We start from the raw sequence: 5,000 nt of genomic DNA, 5'->3' as shown, positions 1-5,000 counted from the left end.
AGAAGTTGCGCAATTACTAATCATGGAGCACAAAAAAGCCTACAGCACCTGGTATTCCCAGGCAGTCTCCCATCCAGGTACTAACTAGGCCTGACCCTGCTTAGCTTCCGAGATCGGGCGCATTCAGTGTGGTGTGGCCGTAGGCTCTGGGCCTAGTGAGTTTTGTACTTTTAAGCATCTAGTCGGCTAGACCTTGCAGTTTTGAAAGGCAATTGTGAAATGGCTCACTTCCTGAACTTGGAGCACAAAAAAGCCTACAGCACCTGGTATTCCCAGGTGGTCTCCCATCCAGGTACTAACTAGGCCCGACACTGCTTAGCTTCCGAGATCAGACGAGATCGGGCGCAATCAGTGTGGTGTGGCCGTAGGCTCTGGGCCTAGTGAGTTTTGTACTTTTAAGCATCTAGTCAGCTAGACCTTGCAATTGAGAAATGGCTCACTTCCTGAACTTGGAGCACAAAAAAGCCTACAGCACCTGGTATTCCCAGGCGGTCTCCCATCCAGGTACTAACGAGGCCCGACACTGCTTAGCTTCCGAGATCAGACGAGATCGGGCGCATTCAGTGTGGTGTGGCCGTAGGCTCTGGTTCTTGTGAGTTTTGTACTTTTAAGCATCTAGTCGGCTAGACCTTGCAGTTTTGAAAGGCAATTGAGAAATGGCTCACTTCCTGAACTTGGAGTACAAAAAAGCCTACAGCACCTGGTATTCCCAGGCGGTCTTCCATCCAGGTACTAACTAGGCCCGACACTGCTTAGCTTCTGAGATCAGACGAGATCAGGCACATTCAGTGTGGTGTGGCCGTAGGCTCTGGGCCTAGTGAGTTTTGTACTTTTAAGCATCTAGTCGGCTAGACCTTGCAGTTTTAAAAGGCAATTGAGAAAGGGCTCACTTCCTGAACTTGGAGCACAAAAAAGCCTACAGCACCTGGTATTCCCAGGCGGTCTCCCATCCAGGTACTAACTAGGCCTGACACTGCTTAACTTCCGAGATCAGTCGAGATCGGGTGCATTCAGTGTGGTGTGGCCGTAGGCTCTAGGAATGCTAAGAATATTACTCTTATGCATTTGCATTTAGTAAGCTAAGCCATGCAGCCACTTGCAACATGATACCACGCTCATCGCTCGATCAGGCTCGATCAGGCGAGATATATAAGACTGGTGGGCCCATTCAGGACTCCTATGTCTGGTAGGATAACTTTAATTCATCCATCCTGTGTCTGTTGCAGGGAGGTGGAGAGAACAATCAACACAATAATGGTTTTCTTTCATGCCTCTTGAAGGACTCAATATTCTCTGTACTGCATTACATGTGAAAGTCGATTTATTACCCATGAACACACTACCTGTATGCTAATTCTATGTAAAAAGGTAGCTCCAGCCCTCATGATGTTGTCCAACATTTCCGCTATAAAACGGGATACAATTATTTTGGAAACATACCAAATTTGAAAAATAATTGAGAAGTTGCGCAATTACTAATCATGGAGCACAAAAAAGCCTACAGCACCTGGTATTCCCAGGCAGTCTCCCATCCAGGTACTAACTAGGCCTGACCCTGCTTAGCTTCCGAGATCGGGCGCATTCAGTGTGGTGTGGCCGTAGGCTCTGGGCCTAGTGAGTTTTGTACTTTTAAGCATCTAGTCGGCTAGACCTTGCAGTTTTGAAAGGCAATTGTGAAATGGCTCACTTCCTGAACTTGGAGCACAAAAAAGCCTACAGCACCTGGTATTCCCAGGTGGTCTCCCATCCAGGTACTAACTAGGCCCGACACTGCTTAGCTTCCGAGATCAGACGAGATCGGGCGCAATCAGTGTGGTGTGGCCGTAGGCTCTGGGCCTAGTGAGTTTTGTACTTTTAAGCATCTAGTCAGCTAGACCTTGCAATTGAGAAATGGCTCACTTCCTGAACTTGGAGCACAAAAAAGCCTACAGCACCTGGTATTCCCAGGCGGTCTCCCATCCAGGTACTAACGAGGCCCGACACTGCTTAGCTTCTGAGATCAGACGAGATCAGGCACATTCAGTGTGGTGTGGCCGTAGGCTCTGGGCCTAGTGAGTTTTGTACTTTTAAGCATCTAGTCGGCTAGACCTTGCAGTTTTAAAAGGCAATTGAGAAAGGGCTCACTTCCTGAACTTGGAGCACAAAAAAGCCTACAGCACCTGGTATTCCCAGGCGGTCTCCCATCCAGGTACTAACTAGGCCTGACACTGCTTAACTTCCGAGATCAGTCGAGATCGGGTGCATTCAGTGTGGTGTGGCCGTAGGCTCTAGGAATGCTAAGAATATTACTCTTATGCATTTGCATTTAGTAAGCTAAGCCATGCAGCCACTTGCAACATGATACCACGCTCATCGCTCGATCAGGCTCGATCAGGCGAGATATATAAGACTGGTGGGCCCATTCAGGACTCCTATGTCTGGTAGGATAACTTTAATTCATCCATCCTGTGTCTGTTGCAGGGAGGTGGAGAGAACAATCAACACAATAATGGTTTTCTTTCATGCCTCTTGAAGGACTCAATATTCTCTGTACTGCATTACATGTGAAAGTCGATTTATTACCCATGAACACACTACCTGTATGCTAATTCTATGTAAAAAGGTAGCTCCAGCCCTCATGATGTTGTCCAACATTTCCGCTATAAAACGGGATACAATTATTTTGGAAACATACCAAATTTGAAAAATAATTGAGAAGTTGCGCAATTACTAATCATGGAGCACAAAAAAGCCTACAGCACCTGGTATTCCCAGGCAGTCTCCCATCCAGGTACTAACTAGGCCTGACCCTGCTTAGCTTCCGAGATCGGGCGCATTCAGTGTGGTGTGGCCGTAGGCTCTGGGCCTAGTGAGTTTTGTACTTTTAAGCATCTAGTCGGCTAGACCTTGCAGTTTTGAAAGGCAATTGTGAAATGGCTCACTTCCTGAACTTGGAGCACAAAAAAGCCTACAGCACCTGGTATTCCCAGGTGGTCTCCCATCCAGGTACTAACTAGGCCCGACACTGCTTAGCTTCCGAGATCAGACGAGATCGGGCGCAATCAGTGTGGTGTGGCCGTAGGCTCTGGGCCTAGTGAGTTTTGTACTTTTAAGCATCTAGTCAGCTAGACCTTGCAATTGAGAAATGGCTCACTTCCTGAACTTGGAGCACAAAAAAGCCTACAGCACCTGGTATTCCCAGGCGGTCTCCCATCCAGGTACTAACGAGGCCCGACACTGCTTAGCTTCCGAGATCAGACGAGATCGGGCGCATTCAGTGTGGTGTGGCCGTAGGCTCTGGTTCTTGTGAGTTTTGTACTTTTAAGCATCTAGTCGGCTAGACCTTGCAGTTTTGAAAGGCAATTGAGAAATGGCTCACTTCCTGAACTTGGAGTACAAAAAAGCCTACAGCACCTGGTATTCCCAGGCGGTCTTCCATCCAGGTACTAACTAGGCCCGACACTGCTTAGCTTCTGAGATCAGACGAGATCAGGCACATTCAGTGTGGTGTGGCCGTAGGCTCTGGGCCTAGTGAGTTTTGTACTTTTAAGCATCTAGTCGGCTAGACCTTGCAGTTTTAAAAGGCAATTGAGAAAGGGCTCACTTCCTGAACTTGGAGCACAAAAAAGCCTACAGCACCTGGTATTCCCAGGCGGTCTCCCATCCAGGTACTAACTAGGCCTGACACTGCTTAACTTCCGAGATCAGTCGAGATCGGGTGCATTCAGTGTGGTGTGGCCGTAGGCTCTAGGAATGCTAAGAATATTACTCTTATGCATTTGCATTTAGTAAGCTAAGCCATGCAGCCACTTGCAACATGATACCACGCTCATCGCTCGATCAGGCTCGATCAGGCGAGATATATAAGACTGGTGGGCCCATTCAGGACTCCTATGTCTGGTAGGATAACTTTAATTCATCCATCCTGTGTCTGTTGCAGGGAGGTGGAGAGAACAATCAACACAATAATGGTTTTCTTTCATGCCTCTTGAAGGACTCAATATTCTCTGTACTGCATTACATGTGAAAGTCGATTTATTACCCATGAACACACTACCTGTATGCTAATTCTATGTAAAAAGGTAGCTCCAGCCCTCATGATGTTGTCCAACATTTCCGCTATAAAACGGGATACAATTATTTTGGAAACATACCAAATTTGAAAAATAATTGAGAAGTTGCGCAATTACTAATCATGGAGCACAAAAAAGCCTACAGCACCTGGTATTCCCAGGCAGTCTCCCATCCAGGTACTAACTAGGCCTGACCCTGCTTAGCTTCCGAGATCGGGCGCATTCAGTGTGGTGTGGCCGTAGGCTCTGGGCCTAGTGAGTTTTGTACTTTTAAGCATCTAGTCGGCTAGACCTTGCAGTTTTGAAAGGCAATTGTGAAATGGCTCACTTCCTGAACTTGGAGCACAAAAAAGCCTACAGCACCTGGTAGTCCCAGGTGGTCTCCCATCCAGGTACTAACTAGGCCCGACACTGCTTAGCTTCCGAGATCAGACGAGATCGGGCGCAATCAGTGTGGTGTGGCCGTAGGCTCTGGGCCTAGTGAGTTTTGTACTTTTAAGCATCTAGTCAGCTAGACCTTGCAATTGAGAAATGGCTCACTTCCTGAACTTGGAGCACAAAAAAGCCTACAGCACCTGGTATTCCCAGGCGGTCTCCCATCCAGGTACTAACGAGGCCCGACACTGCTTAGCTTCCGAGATCAGACGAGATCGGGCGCATTCAGTGTGGTGTGGCCGTAGGCTCTGGTTCTTGTGAGTTTTGTACTTTTAAGCATCTAGTCGGCTAGACCTTGCAGTTTTGAAAGGCAATTGAGAAATGGCTCACTTCCTGAACTTGGAGTACAAAAAAGCCTACAGCACCTGGTATTCCCAGGCGGTCTTCCATCCAGGTACTAACTAGGCCCGACACTGCTTAGCTTCTGAGATCAGACGAGATCAGGCACATTCAGTGTGGTGTGGCCGTAGGCTCTGGGCCTAGTGAGTTTTGTACTTTTAAGCATCTAGTCGG

The 5,000-nt window shown here is 47.8% G+C and overlaps 14 non-coding genes and 4 pseudogenes across 14 annotated transcripts; all 18 read right to left on the bottom strand.

Moving 5' to 3' along the window:
- Nucleotides 1–36: 36 nt before the first annotated feature.
- On the bottom strand, nucleotides 37–145 carry LOC138545237 (5S ribosomal RNA; annotated as a pseudogene).
- Nucleotides 146–251: 106 nt separating this feature from the next.
- Nucleotides 252–370, bottom strand: LOC138548201 (5S ribosomal RNA). Its single transcript, XR_011292012.1, has one exon. It is a non-coding gene; the product is annotated as a 5S ribosomal RNA (ribosomal RNA).
- Nucleotides 371–463: 93 nt separating this feature from the next.
- LOC138550528 (5S ribosomal RNA) lies at nucleotides 464–582 on the bottom strand. The gene has a single exon (XR_011294278.1). It is a non-coding gene; the product is annotated as a 5S ribosomal RNA (ribosomal RNA).
- A 106-nt stretch (nucleotides 583–688) lies between these two features.
- LOC138540187 (5S ribosomal RNA) lies at nucleotides 689–807 on the bottom strand. Its single transcript, XR_011288244.1, has one exon. It is a non-coding gene; the product is annotated as a 5S ribosomal RNA (ribosomal RNA).
- Nucleotides 808–913: 106 nt separating this feature from the next.
- On the bottom strand, nucleotides 914–1,032 carry LOC138538947 (5S ribosomal RNA). Its single transcript, XR_011287029.1, has one exon. It is a non-coding gene; the product is annotated as a 5S ribosomal RNA (ribosomal RNA).
- A 463-nt stretch (nucleotides 1,033–1,495) lies between these two features.
- On the bottom strand, nucleotides 1,496–1,604 carry LOC138545236 (5S ribosomal RNA; annotated as a pseudogene).
- Nucleotides 1,605–1,710: 106 nt separating this feature from the next.
- Nucleotides 1,711–1,829, bottom strand: LOC138548200 (5S ribosomal RNA). The gene has a single exon (XR_011292011.1). It is a non-coding gene; the product is annotated as a 5S ribosomal RNA (ribosomal RNA).
- A 93-nt stretch (nucleotides 1,830–1,922) lies between these two features.
- On the bottom strand, nucleotides 1,923–2,041 carry LOC138537932 (5S ribosomal RNA). Its single transcript, XR_011286050.1, has one exon. It is a non-coding gene; the product is annotated as a 5S ribosomal RNA (ribosomal RNA).
- Nucleotides 2,042–2,147: 106 nt separating this feature from the next.
- On the bottom strand, nucleotides 2,148–2,266 carry LOC138538946 (5S ribosomal RNA). The gene has a single exon (XR_011287028.1). It is a non-coding gene; the product is annotated as a 5S ribosomal RNA (ribosomal RNA).
- Nucleotides 2,267–2,729: 463 nt separating this feature from the next.
- LOC138545235 (5S ribosomal RNA) lies at nucleotides 2,730–2,838 on the bottom strand (annotated as a pseudogene).
- Nucleotides 2,839–2,944: 106 nt separating this feature from the next.
- On the bottom strand, nucleotides 2,945–3,063 carry LOC138548199 (5S ribosomal RNA). Its single transcript, XR_011292010.1, has one exon. It is a non-coding gene; the product is annotated as a 5S ribosomal RNA (ribosomal RNA).
- A 93-nt stretch (nucleotides 3,064–3,156) lies between these two features.
- LOC138550527 (5S ribosomal RNA) lies at nucleotides 3,157–3,275 on the bottom strand. The gene has a single exon (XR_011294277.1). It is a non-coding gene; the product is annotated as a 5S ribosomal RNA (ribosomal RNA).
- Nucleotides 3,276–3,381: 106 nt separating this feature from the next.
- On the bottom strand, nucleotides 3,382–3,500 carry LOC138540186 (5S ribosomal RNA). The gene has a single exon (XR_011288243.1). It is a non-coding gene; the product is annotated as a 5S ribosomal RNA (ribosomal RNA).
- A 106-nt stretch (nucleotides 3,501–3,606) lies between these two features.
- LOC138538945 (5S ribosomal RNA) lies at nucleotides 3,607–3,725 on the bottom strand. The gene has a single exon (XR_011287027.1). It is a non-coding gene; the product is annotated as a 5S ribosomal RNA (ribosomal RNA).
- Nucleotides 3,726–4,188: 463 nt separating this feature from the next.
- On the bottom strand, nucleotides 4,189–4,297 carry LOC138545234 (5S ribosomal RNA; annotated as a pseudogene).
- A 106-nt stretch (nucleotides 4,298–4,403) lies between these two features.
- Nucleotides 4,404–4,522, bottom strand: LOC138541097 (5S ribosomal RNA). The gene has a single exon (XR_011289112.1). It is a non-coding gene; the product is annotated as a 5S ribosomal RNA (ribosomal RNA).
- Nucleotides 4,523–4,615: 93 nt separating this feature from the next.
- On the bottom strand, nucleotides 4,616–4,734 carry LOC138550526 (5S ribosomal RNA). The gene has a single exon (XR_011294276.1). It is a non-coding gene; the product is annotated as a 5S ribosomal RNA (ribosomal RNA).
- Nucleotides 4,735–4,840: 106 nt separating this feature from the next.
- Nucleotides 4,841–4,959, bottom strand: LOC138540185 (5S ribosomal RNA). Its single transcript, XR_011288242.1, has one exon. It is a non-coding gene; the product is annotated as a 5S ribosomal RNA (ribosomal RNA).
- Nucleotides 4,960–5,000: the final 41 nt, after the last annotated feature.

This window comes from Ambystoma mexicanum, unplaced genomic scaffold, assembly GCF_040938575.1.
Source record: "Ambystoma mexicanum isolate Mex_15411 unplaced genomic scaffold, UKY_AmexF1_1 Mex_scaf10, whole genome shotgun sequence".
Taxonomy (NCBI): Eukaryota; Metazoa; Chordata; class Amphibia; order Caudata; family Ambystomatidae; genus Ambystoma; species Ambystoma mexicanum.
Note: the sequence above shows the minus strand (reverse complement) of the source record. Positions and strands in the feature narration are given on the sequence as shown.